At 39.5% G+C, this 16,757-nt stretch overlaps 1 protein-coding gene across 1 annotated transcript in view; it reads left to right on the plus strand.

Annotated features, from left to right (window-relative positions):
• Window positions 1–1,002: 1,002 nt before the first annotated feature.
• NAV3 (neuron navigator 3) overlaps window positions 1,003–16,757 on the plus strand; it is a 359,389-nt gene continuing 343,634 nt past the window's right edge. Inside the window, exon 1 of the mRNA XM_072146791.1 lies at window positions 1,003–1,456. The gene's annotated coding sequence lies outside the window, so the exon portion shown is untranslated. The remainder of the gene's footprint in view (window positions 1,457–16,757) is intronic.

Below are 16,757 nucleotides of genomic sequence, written 5' to 3' on the forward strand. Positions count from 1 at the left end.
AGAAACGAATGGTGGTGCCACACGTTCCCTTTTTGATTCAGTTTTGTAACGGAATAAAAACGCACTTGGGCGGCCTGCGGACAAGCGCATATGCATTTGCATGCAAATGCACGCAATCCGTGATCAGCGCCCAGTCTCGTGTATTGTGTAAATGCAAGACACCGGCGCTGATTGCCGGTCACATGCGTTTGCATACAAACGCAAATGGAGCGTTCGCGGGCTGCCCCAGTGCGCTTTGATTTTGTTACAAAACAGAATCAAAACAGGAACATGTGGCATCAACCTTAGGCCGGTGGCACACGTGGCGTTTTGATCCTGATTTTGGGACGTTTTTAAGCAGTCCGTAAAAAAAGCATGCGTTTTTTGAAAACGCATCAGTTTTTGACCAGTTTTAACAATTATCTTAATCAAAGCGTGTCAAAACCGGTTGTGTTTTTTTTACGCATGCGTTTCTAACAGACTGTTTAAAAATGGACCAAAAACGGGATAAAAATGCCACGTGTGCCACCGGCCTTGAGGAAACGAAGAAGGAAGATTAATGGATAGTTCATCTTCTGTTCCTCATTGACTACAATGTCTTCCGTTACAATTCCAGTATAATAGCGGAAAAAAAGTGGACTGCTGCACTATATTTTCTGATAACAGGAGGGGGAAGGGAACCTACCAAACGCAGGTGGGCATTGAGCCTACACTTCTGTAAATCTTGCTCTTATAAGACATATCCTTCATTGGGGAAGCTTCTGAACAGCTGGCACACAAGAATAATTTTTCCGTATTTTCTCATCTCTGTTCCAGTTTATTGTTGGCATTTTAGTGGGTTTACAAATCATAGGCCTTTCTATGGTCACCAGGGTTCATTTTATTTCCCATAACATGCAGGATTAATGTCCCACCTGCTGGTATTAACCTCTGTCTTACTGGATGCCCTCCAAGCACTAGAGAGGGAGGTTAATAATAATCAGCTGCCCTGGTCACACTCAGTTCCTGTTTTCAGCTGTTCATTCCTTGCAGGCAGCTGTTGTTAGCCATCATGATACTGTAACATCAGAGAGGTGACTTGTGCAGCAGAGAAGGAGTTAAAGCTATTGATTGGTCTCCCTGAGCCGGCTAGGCTCTGTAGCATCATGCAATGATCCTGTAGCTGCTGTGTGCAGAGCCTGCGTGGCTGTTGCTTTTGTGCCTGGAAATCAAGGAACAGCGCCACTTGCTGCAGAGCGCGCAGCCCAGACTGGTGTGAGGATGGCATCTTGCTTCCAGGCTCTGGCACGGTGAGGAGCTGATCTGCATGCTGTGTCCCCAGGGCCAGGGGAAGGCATAGGCACACAGGCTCCATCACTCTGCATGGCACTAGGTGAATGGGATGCAGGGCACAGCCTTCCCATCTGGAAGAGCATTTCCATAGTAACCTGCACTTGACCAACCTGGGATTATCAACACCTGGAATGGCATCTGTCAGGTACCCTTTCCTTTTGCTTTGTTTCATATCGCGGGATGTATTTGTGAATTTGTTTTGCTTGTTTTCTTTTATTTGTAAATTGTGTCTTCTATGTATTTGTAGACAAGGTGATGCTACAAATAAACAAGATTTGTCCAGCAATTAAATGGTTTCTGGAAGTGGTGGGTGTGTGGTGTGTTATTGTGTGAACATGTGTGTAGCCGAGATCTGTAGATCTGTCATACATCCTCCAAGGGGGTCTGGACCACTATGTGCTATAGTTGCTCTATACAAAGCATGTGATGCTATGTTAGTGTCTGCCTCATGTCACAGGCACATGCTGGATGTGTGGCTTCTGGAGCCCAGTCCCTATGCTGTCATTCCTGCTTCTACACCAGCTTGCTATTGATCTACCAGGGAACATTAGTAATTAATCATCACACATGCACAACACTTCCTGCCAGATCTCAGCTACTAATGCCAGTCCAAGAGGATACAATGTGAATGATGTGGGCATAAGGAGAGTTCTCCTATTAAAGCTGTGAACAGATCTATGCAACATTACTTGGCATTTTTATTATATGCTCTTCATGATATTTATATTCTTCCATCCTGACATTCTTTTCTATATCCAGCTTTACTAAAACCATTGTTGGAGCGAATTCTCCTCCCATCACACTGGAGCTAACAAAGGGAATATTCACACCTTTGTCTAATATAACTGCCAGTTGTAAGATACTAGAAACTCCCTCTGTGTAATATTACACAGGGATATAGTGAATATGGTGCCTGGTATTCTGCTGTTAAGACTCTGAAACAGGTCATATTCACACAGGTATGATACATAAGCCAGTACCATGGGATTCATTTTGTGATAAGAGATCTTAAATGATTCTTGTGTTATTGCTTAGTTCTGAGAAACAAAGCATTAGAGGAAGAAATGTTTAAAAAGCCAATATGTTTTTATATATCATGTATTTGTTGGTTTGCATTTTGGGTTCTCAGCCTTGGCCTTTTTTATGAATGAGACCCTTATATATCAAGTCATAAGCTTGCAGCTCTAAATAACTTGCAGTATAAACATTTCTATCTGCTCTCTGTGTAACTTGTATAATATTTGGTAGAAATAATGTGATAAAATAGAATGTTCTACTAAAGAAAAAAATGCAATTCCCATAGATTTTCTTGATAAAATGCACACATAGACCTGTGCTGTGGTATATGGAGGATGATATACATAATACAGATAACTGTACTACATGAAATATTCCTGCATCACATTGTTTACTGTACAATGTAAATATTGAAGACCATGTATCATGTGTTTTAAAGCACATGATAAGAAATTAAGCAGTGACTAGTAAATCAGACTTGTCATCTTGGAAGTATTGTGCAGTCTGTTGGCCCCAGGATATAGAGCAGGAGTAGTTGAGCAGATTGACATGCAGTTTTTTTTTTTTAAATAATTATTTTTTTTAAATTTTGCGTTTAAAAACTTTTGCTTTATTTCTTGAAATGACAGTGGTATTAGTTTAATCGGCAAGTAGAACCACTTACTGTAAGAATAGAATAGAAGAATATATTTAAAATAATAAAATATAAGTTAGTTACATTCACACAGCTTTTGTTTTTGAATGTATGTTACTGGGTCGGCTCCAGGTTTCAGTAAGCCCCCGTGTGACAGATCCTCAGTGGGCCCCTTTGTAGTGAACCCAAAATACAGAAACTAACTAAAATATTTCCTAGTTTAGCATTCCCAAACAGCCCTATCATGGTTATTCTATATATAACCCCCTTATAATTTAACTTTACACAGCCCCATTATAGTTTAACCATATACAGCCACCCACACCAGGTGCTGCCTTGCTGCTGGGTAGTGAGATTTGGCTGTGTGGGCCCCAGCAGCACTAGGCCCCAGCACTTGCCCGGGTATACCTGGTGCTGGCACCGGCCCTAGTCTGTTAAATGTTAATTCTACAGATGGCACACATCCCCAGGTCTTTTTTTTTTTGGGCTCATGCATGGCCGTAGTGTGAGCTGACTTGAGACGGTCTAATTCTTACCGGATTTTGCGGTTTAGGTAGTCTGTTTCTGTTGCTATTGACACGAGAGCTCACCCAACAATGACACATTGGACCATGGGACCATTGTTTGTGGCTCATGAAAAGAAAGTCTGTGTGAAAGTAGCCCCACAAAACCATATATCAGTCTTCTCAGCTCCTTCTGATCCATAACATGATGGAGAAATGACAGCATGTTCAAAGACAGATCGACTCCAAGGCTGGTTCCACACGATATGTAGTCACAGTGATGTACAGTACTAACACAGTGGATGAGATTTCAACATAATAATGTCTGCATACTGTGGTAAAAACCTGTAAAGCAAATTGATCTTTTTGTGTAATTTCACCCATAGAGTATCAATGAATTCTACAGGTTTACAATGCAAAGGTTGAAAGCAGTAGGATATCTGCTTCGATACCAACACCCCTCCCCGGCCTTTTTTGTGGTGGAAGCTGATTTTTCATGGTAGAACACAATGATTATGCAGCGTAAATCCAATCTAGAGAAGTTTGTCAAAACTAGTCACATGAACAAAACAATTATACCATATTATACCAGAAGCCTGGTTTGTAACTTTTGTAATGAATCTACCCAGTTTTTCTAGGACATTCTACCTTAAAAGAACTAAAACTTAATTTTTTTTCAGCTGTACCACCAAATGTGCAGTCAGAAATTGGCAAAACATCGTCCGTGGCTTCATGCATCAAACAGGCCTTGGTGAATGGAACGCCCCATCTGATATTAACTGCTGCCAACTTCTTATTTGGCAGCTTCAAGTGACGCTACTAGGGAAACATCACATTTTCACGTGCCTGGAAAATAGAAAACATTACATCTTAATCCAGCCACAGACATAAAGATTATTGGTTTGCTACTGAAACTACTACAAGAGGGTGGTAATAGTTACTGAGTACCGTGACACCATCATTCCCACTTGTTATACTTCTAATGATCAGACATTATATTATAGATCAAATTTATTTTCTGAAGCTGATTTTTGTGGTGGTAAATTTTTTTTCATTTTTGCTTTTTCTAAGTGAGCCGTTCATTATTCAATACGTGATTGATACAGAAATGAGTAAACTGGCTCTTATGTTTGTCCTTGGCCTCTAAAGCATGTTTATTATTAGGAAAGCTGTTAACAATAAAGGGATGGAGAATCTATATTTCATTGTTAGGTTACCATGGTAATATAGTTTGGCATTATGTATAGGCTTTGTTTTACAATTAATGATAGAGTGAATTTATTAACCTTGACTTTTTATTAACATGCAACACTTATATGCTCATAACAACTGAAAAAGGCTGCTTTTAGGCTTGTAATTACAAAATTATGCATTGTCACATCTATCATGGGTTTAATAACAGCTGTTCTGCCTCATGTAGCATTCATAACAATAGTATGCTAGACAAATCTTGGTCAAACTAACAAACTCTTTACTTCTTGAGGTATACAGCTATTACGTTAAAAAAAGTTTCATTTTACCTTCTATTGTTGTAAGAGTATTGTTTAGATAAATAGTTTTATATGTTTGTGGTGCATAATGAACGTATAACACAGGCCCCATTGATCCCTATTACACAGCAAAACACATTAAAAGGAAACTGTCAGCACTGGGCAATGAAAGAAACATGATCTGGAAGGTGTTGAACATTCTGCTAGTGGTTTATTAGGTCAATTTCTGATGACAGGTTCCCTTAAAAATGAAGATTGGAGATGAAGATCATAATTGAGAGAATCCTCTATCTTAACCTTTATAATATGACGGGCAAACTTTTAGTAAACAAAAAAATCTCCTGAAGTGTCTCTACCAGACATAAGTTTTAAATCTTCATAAATCATGAAGCTTTCTGGGGACAGCTTTAAAAAAGCAGGAAAATTGCATTATTTTTCTCTCTCTCTCTGTGTAAAAGCAGGAGGCATGATGCATTCATGTATCAATTTCAAATGAATGACCATATTTCCCATGAAAGTCAATGGGGCAGTGTTCTAGCCGTATAAAAACATTAAGGCAAATGCCCAAAAAAATTAAGTTTGTGTGCAAGAGGTCTAAGTGATCCAGTGTCCAGAATCTGGGACTCTCTCAATTCTTTTTTTTCGTTGCTCCAAGGCAGAAGAGCATCAACCTCCTGTTATTTTAGAATACGGCGGGGGATTTATTACAGTCATAGGATACAACTGTGGTATTTCCAAGCAGCTGTCAGCTTCTACACTTTAATAAATTGATGTGGTGCACAGACGTAATTTATTTGGCACACTGCAATACTATATGAGCAAAAAAATATGATTATTTTTGGCACACAGCAATAATAAATGAGGTTCAAGGACCGGATTGTTGGTGTATGCCAGTAACGCGTCAGTAAGCCATATTAAATTCCCTCAACTGAATCTTCAATTTGTAGATTTTTATTTTTGACTACGCGATGCAGTTTTTGAATTGCAATGGAGTGATGGGTCACTGTTTTTCCTAAAATCTGTAAAGGAACATTCTGCAGCTGTATAAATGGCCACTCAGGTTTGACATGATTACATTAAGACTCTTCTCTCCCTCTTATAGGTAGTGATGTGTAAAACACTCATTGTAGGCCTGATAAAAAATAAGTTTCTACTGCTTGACACTATGGGCAGGACGCAACTCAAGTAGATGCCAGTCTGGGGCTCCACCCCTTCACAAAGATAGGCTGGCTTTGTAAATCACCATTTTAATATATATCTATACAGTATGCCTTTACTTGGCCTCTGCTGTCCATTTCAAATATACTTATTTCCTGGTGTCAAAATGGAGAACACCAGTACTCATCTCCTGCTATCCATCTGGAAGCTGCCCACTCTGCCCGGATGTCCATATGTAGTATGTCTACTCCTGCCTTCCATATGGAGGATGTCTGCACTTGGCTCCTTATGGGGGATGCCTTCACTTCTGCTAGATACTTGCCCTTAGCTTTGGCCTTTGGTTAAGAGGATACCTGCTCTCAGCTTCTGCTGTTCACATAGACCAGGGGTGTACTATTACATTTAACAATAAGCTTTGTAAATGATAAACAATTCAGACCAAAGACCACAAAATAATTATACTGTCCCCACACCAGATCATTTATAATAATGCAAATTTAGAAGTGACCTAGAAGGGATTTTATCTGAGGCCCTTGCTAATAGGCTTATTAGCAAGGATGAATCTAAGTTTATCAGGTTTTTGCTACTTTTTATGGGTTGCCAAAGATTCTCAAGGGTCATCATCCTTCAAAAGGGAGGCTGATCATTTTTGTGATTGATAACCTGACCCAGAACATCAGTACATATTTAGATTGTGTACTAAGATCCTTTGTGATGAGGCTCTGTTCTTATACTCAGGACACCCTAGATGTACTTAAACATCTAGAATCTGGGATGCTGCTCGCAAGCCAGGATGTTGAGGCATTAAATTCCTCCATCTTTCATGAACTTGGCTTGCGGGCAGTGCAGTTCCACTTAGAAGCCAGCGGGGTTCAGTATTGGGGTCATAATGAGCTCATACTGAGTCTTCAGAGGATTATCCTTGAGAGGAACTTTTTCTTCTTCGAGGGCCACTTCATCCACCAGCAGCGAGGTACAGCCATGGGGAGTCCCGTGGCCCCAACATAAACTGTACCTCTGCTAGTGGAAGGTAAGTGTGGTCTTCCTGGAGGAGATGTCTAGATGGACAGCGTCGGTGGCCCTCTGGCTGTGGTCCATAATATAAGAACATTGTTGGCGCAGGAGTTCCATGGTTTTGTGGCTGCCTTAAATATAAACAGTTTGGGGCTTCACTTTACCAGTGAGATTAATAACTCATCCCTTACATTTTTGGACCTGTCTATGGAACCAATCCAATGCCCCTTGACCTGGATGTGGATATCCAGATCCTGGATGGGAAGAGGTGGAAGGCATGTCCATACATCGCCACAGGACTGACGTTCAGCAGTGTCAGTAGTGGTATTGAGTATACCATTAGGGATCATGTTACATGCCTCATGGCAGACGTTGTTTACCTCGAGTCATGCGAGTGTCCCCTGCGAGTGATCATGCGAGTGTCCCCTGAATTACTTTGGCAAAACTATCTGCCAATTCAAAACCAACATTAGGGACAAAAATAACAAGGACACACTTATTGCAAAACACTTCTCGTATAAGCATAATGGCAATTACAAATCTTTTTTTTTTACAAGCCTTTGAGTGGGTCAGACCACCGAGGAGAGGTGGTGATTGGGATAATCTGATCCTACAAAAGGAGACCCAATAGATCTTTCGGATGTATTGTGTCACACCTAAGGGCTTGAATGATGTCTTATCTTTCTTTTGCATCATTGATAGCTAATGTGTTCCCAATTTGTCACCTTATTAACCTTGACCTGATATTTTGCTCTGATCCATAGATGATGGGATTTTAACTCCTTTGGCGCTCTGATAATGCTCTCATGATAGCCGTGTTCTGGTCTCTATGTGTTTTTCATGAGGGTTTGCAGATTTTATTCATTAATAAACTTTGTGACGCTAACTGCAGAGCAGTTTGGGTCATTGCCATTTTATCCCTGGTTATTCTGATCTGTCTCCCCTTTCTGTAATGCGCCAGTTATTTTCTTATAATCTGACCCCAGTGTTATTACTCCCTGGCAATAACCTGTTTTTCAGGCATGGGTCCTTGCTCCTTTCTCTTTTTCACCATTCTCCCTAACAATAGGAGACACGCATATTAGGGAGATGGGCCATGGTGTTACTAGCGTGGCACACAACCTAATCCCCACTCTACCATCTACAAAGGCAGTCATGGGGTCACCCTCTTCTTACCTGTGTATGCAGTTGTGCTTGTTCACACGGTGCTCTGCATCCTGGGATACAGCAATAAGTTCTGGAGTATGCTTTTCTTGTGTGCTCCTGGGTTGCAAATGGATGCTCCCGTCATCAGGTGACTTTCCATGTAATGCGTGTTACGTATCCCTTAGGATCACTTGACCGTTCAGGCACTCGGGTGCAGAGGAGGGTTCCTCCCAACCCTTCCATGGGTGTGGGTAGAGCGGTACCTGTGATGTTTCGGGGGCAGAGGCTTTGGGATTGGATGGGGGATTGTGGCCGTATCTGATTGGTAAAGAGTTTCTTGATTAACATCAATGCAGCGGGAGCCCACGCTGCTATGGGTTGAAATGTAATTTTCTATCGTTGACCCCTTATGATAGTATTATGTAGTATAAATGCATATGGTTGCTATTACCATGTTGCTGTGTCACTATGTGGGAGAGAGAAAGTGTTGCATCACGTTATGCGCAAGTGGACTAGTACAATCAATTTTGGCTCCACTTGTGGGATTCGTAAGCTGACCTCTAACATAATAACCATGAGACACACAACTGGTTATCTGTCCTAGGACTGGGTGGTCACATTCCATTTATACCAGTCCTGGGCTAACCCTCTTTTTCGTTTTTTATCTGGGGGAAGAAAGACAAAGTTCACACAGTTCATAGTATTACCCATTTTTATATTTTTTGAAGCATCTGTGAATATATGTTATATTTTAAGCACATTTCAAGAACAAGTCCTCATCCAATATTCCAGTGAATGACTATTTTTAATACTATGGGGGGGATTTAATAAGACTGGTGTATTGATTGATTATAATCTAAAAAACATAGTACTAGTGAGGAATCTATTGGTTTTTCTTCTATCCTATGAATGGATCACCATGAATCTGCTGACAAGTTCTCTTTAACCTCTTTTCTACCGCTGATGCTATTATAATGAATGTACTTTATTAATTAATTGGGGGCCATAGTTTTTTCTTGTCTTTCTAGGCAAACCATAATGCAGTAGTCCTTTTATAGGAAAGTGTTGCAAAGTTCTGGTAGTGATTTAATAATCTTAATGAGATTTCCCATAGTAAATGATACTTTGATAATATGGTAAATCTATAAACTGTATAGTCGATCTTTCTGCTACTTACTAGTTGGCTGACTTTGTGTTCTAATGGTGGACCAAATTTGTAGGGCATATTATGCATCTTGCATCACATGCCCTTTGTGGTCAGTCAAGCTTCTTGTCTGGTAGGGTAAAGAGTTTATAGTTTCTAAAGCATGCAAAGGGGTTTTACCACCAAACAAGTTAGGCCCTATGCATAGGATAGGGCCTTAACTTGCTGGTCGGTGGGGGTCTCTGTGATGATCATAAGATCATGATTATGGAAACGGGGTCAGATGGGGTCCGGGGTACCTTCGTCAGACCCCACATCACTCCCTGAGATGAATGGAGAAGTGGGCCACTCATGTCCGTTCTGCTCCTTTCATCTCTATCGAGCTGACGGAGATTGTCGTAGTCTAACTTCTTTGATTGGAAAAGCCCTTTTATTACTACAATCTCTTTATTAATATACTACAGGTTTGTTGGTTCAACATTATGTCTGAATTCTAGCACATTTAGCTAAGTAAATCTTCCCAGCTGTCTTCTAGTCACTGTTTATGGGTTCCATCTCTGGCTCATTATGTTTATCAGGAAGCTTTGCTACCCCTACGGCTATTACTGTGCAGGATATTATTTGGTTTTGCCCTAATGGAACAACAGTGTAGGATCATAGGATGAACAATATGGACATAAACCTTTAGTCAGCGTTACCCACCATGATGCTGTTATATGGAAGCGAGAATGATATGGTCTGAAGCAAACTATTACTATATCCACCTTTAACCTACTATTGTAATCCGCTTGTCTTGAATACCTCTTTTTCCTCTTCCTTAGGGCAGCATTGTCTAACTATCTAAATTCTACATGTTGAGACAATTTTTTGCTGTCCTTTTAATAGTGTCTAGACTCACATGGTGATGCTTGTGTCATGCTAGCTTAGTGAAGATTGAGCACATTTCCTGTGAAAAGCTAGGACAAACCATACAAGTATTACAGCAAATAGGATATCTCTGACATTAAGCCAACATTTCCTCAGGACTATGAAATGTGTGTGGTACTTATCTGACTCCTTTATACTTTCCTGTTCTGAAGATTATGCTGGAAATATTTACCAAGTTGCCATCTACATTGTGTTTGAGATCAGATAATACAGCTCACATTTATGAAAATGAAGACTAGATATTCCTCATTATCTCTCTAGTTAATGTACATGCTAAGCTGATTTCCACTCATTTGTGTATTGTTCAATATCAAGTGTCAATTATAAATCCCTTTATCATAATTACAGTCCAAGGTATTATTATCAGCCAGATGATGGCAGCAGGTAGTAACGCCCTAATATGATGGGGCAGATGGTGTTATATACTCACTATGCCCCTTATTCTATCACTTGATAAATTGCAAATGCAATAGGAAGAATTTGTTAAGGATCTAATCTAGTTTTACTGTGCGTGTGCTCCAGGCAACCGCTGCCCAAAGAAATCGAGAGCTTCAAGAGCCAGAGGAGTAGCTGTAGGCGGTGGGAGTTGCTATTCGTCATTGTATAATGAAGAAAAGTGACCGTGAAAAAATAATGGGTTATTAAAATCATGTTAAAATATTGTCTTGGCTTGATACCTTAGGTCAGCTAATGACCATTTCCACTGTAGACCTTCTATGTCATCGTTAATTCACAGTCGGTACTGTATTTTTTTTCTTGATTATGGATTACACCATGAGATGAAATCAGAATATTCCATGCACTAATAAGAACCAATTCTCTCTGCACTGAGTAATTAAAGTGAAGGGCTACAAGCCATTGTTTTCTTCAGTAGCTAGAAGAAGAAAAAATAGAAATTGGTTATTTGAGATCAAGAAACACAGTTTTAAAGTTAAAATGACACATGGGTACTTGGATTTTTTAAATTAAAACATATATATCTTTTAAAATATGCCAAAATGAAAACTAAAAACATCAAATTAATATGCAGCAAGGGAGGTGAGTGGCTACCTACTGTTGTATGTTATGTTGGTACATTAATTTTAGTAATGGATTTCAATTTTGAATTCTTATTAGAAGACACACTTTCTTAAGACCCAACTGTAGTGTAGATGTCTGCCATGGATATAGTATTCATAGAGAGAAAAATAAACTCCATTCACCTGCTGATGTTGTTTTAAAGATCTTTTTAATTTTGTGCATACTCACAAACCAAAAAACAGTTAGTGGCAAGGAGGTTTTCCATTGACTATGAGGGTGAGATTTTTGTATTAAACATTTCCCAGATGGAGGTGTATTAGCAGCACACGTAATTGTTGTAATGCATATACATTTAAGCAAATATTTAAAATAATTCAACTATAAAGGTTCTAAATACAGTCCTATATGCTAAACCGCTCACTGTTCAGGAAGGTAAGAGAGGAAGACATCTAAATGATAGATATTGCATATAAACCACTAACAATGTTATACAATTTATGACCATTACTAGTTCATATTTTAGTTGTAGAGGACCCATTGGTGAACATTTAAAAACCACACTTAGTTTCTACAAAATAGACTATAATGCAAAGGCCTTTTATAACCTTTTGTTTTACCTTGCAATTCCATTTTGAAGGCCATGTCTACATCCCCACCCCCTGATGTTATTAAAGGATGTTTTGCTAGATAGTTTTTCTTATTACAGGGTGTTGATTAAAGCTGTTACTTCTAACACTCAATTGCTGCAGGAGGCCTCACAATATTCTATTCTTTATCAAAGAATCAATCTCTTTTTGAATTGAATGGATTTTTTTTGTTGTGATCGAATGAGCGGTTTTTGATCTGCCTCGCAAGTCTATTCAGCAGGAAACCGTTATCATTTCAAGCTTTTGTACACAGAAGCTATAGTCTTTCAAAAGCTACAAATGTGCTAGACTTTAGAACTTTCTTAGGAGTAGATCTCCACCTGACAGCGAGGCCTTTGTGTTCTCAATGTTTTATGGAGCATAGATTGGTTGTTGTTGCTCTACTTTTTTCATAATGGTCATCCCAAACATCTGTTGTTTGTAAAGGTAATTTGATGGTTACAGTTTATGTGCCTGTGGTGGATTAATCCACTTACTGCTCAGTATTTCCATTAATATAGTATATATCCAAATTCATGCCACAACTTTTTTTTTAACTAGAAAGTAAGGCAGGAATTTGCTAAGATGTGTTGACTGGGACTTTTGCATAGACTGAAGTGGCTCTAGTCCCTTGGTGCCTACCATGATGCTTGTATACTCTGGCTATTTCTCACTGCCAGCTAAATAAAATGTCAATGATGTAAGAAAATTGTCTAATGCCAATTTTGAAACCTCACCTAACTAATTATTTTTATGTCACATGTCATTTGATTTTCCCCGATATGTTTTATACTGGATTAGACAGAATATGTGATTTCTAAGGAATTATCGCACTTCAGAAAACCATAATGGTAAAGCATCTTGAGTTTTTCATAGAGAATTAATATGGAGAAAGGGTCATTTTTTTTACATTTATGGCAACTGTCCTAAGCTGCTATCCCCTATACCTGATCATTTAATTAAAATGTTGTTAACAGTATGCATAAGAGACTAACCTTTGTGTCCTAATCAATTGAAGTCCATTGCAACCAAATACAGCACAGTTTTAATTTTAGTCTCCACACTTGTAGTATATAATCTACTACGAGCCATGACTTTTATGTAGCCTGCTGTCTACAAGTGCTACAACATAAAGTATTTCCTGTTCAATGGAAATTGCTGATTAACTGCTTATGTTAGGTCATGTAAGTTGCAAAGATGGAGGAAAAGTAATCATGGTTGTATTGATACAAGGAGGTGGTAGTGCTAATATGTAGGACATAACAGAACATACGACACACGGGAAACTTTTTTTAAAATAAAACTTTCATTTTATTATCAATTTATCTTTTTAATTAAGGTTCATACAATGACCATCTAAAAAGTAAAGAAATTTCGACTAGAGGATAAATTCACTATTGATGTCAGTCTTTAGATTACAGTGAAATGCTTGACATCCATAAGTGCTTCATTTAACATGTTGCCATGGAGACCAGTGAAACACAGACCTGCTGTTAAATCTTTTTCGCTTTTCTGCCATACTTCTGTTGTTACAAGTGTACAGGTTTCCATGAATTTCTCATGAACCAAAAATGGGTTGACACATTGGAACATTTTAACAATATAAAGTATAAGACATTTGTCATAAAGACGGATCTGAATCATACAAATGGCCTTCTTTATTACATAAGTCTCAGCTTTTACAGCATTAGCTGTAAATGTGTTATAGACGCCCTAAAACCTGAACCCATCCCCAAAATCAGTATGCCCTGACCTGAGATGGACCTTGGTTAGAAATGTGGCTATGCAGTTTTGCAGCTGTCATTGCTGTTTGTGGAGGGGAAAGGGGGGCTGTGGGTAAATGTCATCAGTGGTAAAAAGCCTTTAAAGAAAACCTACCATTAAAAATCAAGCATGATAAACCAGGGACGCTTACTCATAGATCCAGGCACCGTGACTGTTATTCATGGTCTTCTTCCTTCTAAATATCAACTTTAAAAATTATGCTTATGAGCCTGAAGGGCTCTGGTAGGGTGGGGCAATTTAGCAGAGCCCCTCCATGCTGCAACTTCACAGGCTGTTAGACTGTCTCCCTTTCTGCTCCCAGAGCACTTTTCCCTCCTTCTACATGCTGTAACCTCACAGCAGAGGATGTTTCCGTACTCAGTGGTAAGGGGGAAGGTTTCCTTTCACACTGTTACACCAAGTGAAACTGCAGCACAGAGGGTCTCTGATAACACCCTCCCAGAGTCCTTCAGGCTCAAAATATATTATATTCTAAAGATATTAACCCCTTAACGCTGAAGCCACTTTTCACCTTCCTGACACGGCCCATTTTTTCAAATCTGCCCTGTGTCACTATAAGTGGTTATAACTTTGGAACGCTTTAACATATCCAAGTGATTTTGAAATTGTTTTCTCGTGACACATTGTACTTCATGTTAGTTACAAAATTTTGGTGGTATGTTTTGCATTTATTTATGAGAAAATCAGATATTTGGTGAAAATGTGGAAAAATTCTCAATTTTTGAAATTCAAAATGTTCTACTTTTTCCACACATGAGTCATAACACCAGAAAACATAATAACTAACATTCACCAAATGTCTACTTTATGCCTCCATGGTTTTTTATACATACTATCATTTTTGTAAGCTGTTATGGGGCTTTGAACCTTAAGTGCAATTTTTCACATTTTCATAAAAAAAGCAAAATCCTGCTATTGACGGACCCTCTCAGGTTTGAAGTCACTTTGAGAGGCCTAAATAAAAGTAAAACCCCATAAATTACCCCATTATAGAAACTACACCCCTCAACGTACGTAAAACAACTTTTATGAAGTTTGTTAACCCTTTAATTGGTTTACAGGGGTTAAAACATAATCTGATGCAATTTTGAAATTTATTATTATTATTTTTTTTTACTAAATTAATGTGTTTTTCATAAAATGTACAAATTCTCAGTGGATAAAATACCAAAACGCTCCACAAAATTTGATACCCAATCCCTCCCGTGTATAACCATACCCCATATGTGGTGGTAACCTGCTCTATGGGCACACGCCAGGGCATGGAGGGGAGCTGCGCCATTCAGAGCATATTATGCATTGTCACTTTATAATGGTTATACAATCTTTATTTTTTTGGCAATTTGGACATATAAGGGCTTATTTTTTGCGACATGAGATGCACTTTACAAATACTTCATTTTAGTTGGCCTGTAGCTTTTTGATGAGATTTTATTAACTCTTTAATGTATGGAGAAAAAGAAAATTGTCAATTTTGGGTTCTTTTTTTTGTATATTTTGGGGGTCGTACACCGTACACTAAAAATACTATAATATTTTTATTCTCTAGATCACTACGATTATGGTGATACCTCATTTGTATAGTTTTTTATATATTTTACAGGAAAAAAACAAATATAAAGAAAATCTCATTTGTTTTTGCATCGCCATCTTTTCGGAGATATAACTTTAATATTTTTTGGTTGGCAGTGCTAGTTTAGAGCTTATTTTTTACGTGTTGAGTTGTTCTTTTCAGTGGTACCATTTTGGTGCACATAACTTTTTTTTGATCACTTTTTGGAACATTTTTGTGAAGGGATTTTATGAAAATTTACATTTTGGCGAGTTTTTTGCATTTAGTTTTTACGGCGTTCACCGTACGGGTCCAATAATGTTTCTGACTTATTGTACAGATTGTTACGGACGCGGCGATACCAAATATGTGGGGAATTTTGGTGATTTTCAGTTTTTTTCACTTTATTAGATGTATATATGGAATGTTTCTGTTTAGGGGACTTTAACTTTATTTAATTAATTCTTTTTATTCAAAAGTGTGTTGAATTAGTGTTTTTTACTTTTTTTCTTTACTTTTACAGGTTAGCTTGAACAAGTGATCCACTGATCACTTGTTCAAGCTATTCTTCACCTATTCTTCGCATGCTCAGTGTGTCACAGCCGGGTCCTGCCAGAAGGCACGGACCCGGCTCCCGGAAGAAGAATCGCGCAGCCCCGGGCACCGGCAGTCCCGGGACTGCGATCAGAGCAGCGGACCCCCCCCCCCCGGTAAGCGCCGCGGGGGGGTCCGATTCAAGCTAAATGCCCCTGACACGCCGCGGTCAGCGCGACCGCGGCGTGTTAGGGGTTAACACCCGCGATCGGAGAAATCTCCGATCGCGGGTGTTAGAGGCAGGTGTCGGCTATAATATGTAGCCGACACCCGCAGCTTCTGGCGCTGGCTCCGTTCAGGAGCCTGCGCCAGAAGCTTGACGTACTATTACTGCATTTTGCGGGAACGCACCTCCCGCCATGCAGTAATAGTACGTCAAATGTCGGGAAGGGGTTAAAGAAGGAGGCCATGTATAACAAATATAAGAATATCTCCATAGTCATAGTGCCTGCATCTATGAATACTCTATGTGCACTCACCTTCTGATGCCCTACTGCAGGTCCTCTTCTATACATTGCGGCCCTGGCTTCGGCTCTGTGTCCTTGTCCATCGTATTCTTCACAACTTCAGCCGCACCCTGACGTTCGGCATCGGCACACACTATGTCAGCAAGCGGCTGACGTCATGGTGCCTGCAACAGACCGGGACACGGAGCCGATGTCGGAGCTACGATGGATAGAAGAGGACCTGCTGGGGGGCGTGAGTGCACTTTTTTTTGTTTTTTTCCCACAGGCAGGGGCTGCCAGGCTATCTACTCGAGGGGGCTGGCTGGCTATATACTCGAGGGGACTGGCTGGCTACATACTCGAGGGGGCTGGCAGGCTATATACTTGAGG

Source organism: Engystomops pustulosus, chromosome 4, assembly GCF_040894005.1.
Source record: "Engystomops pustulosus chromosome 4, aEngPut4.maternal, whole genome shotgun sequence".
In the NCBI taxonomy this organism is placed as follows: domain Eukaryota; kingdom Metazoa; phylum Chordata; class Amphibia; order Anura; family Leptodactylidae; genus Engystomops; species Engystomops pustulosus.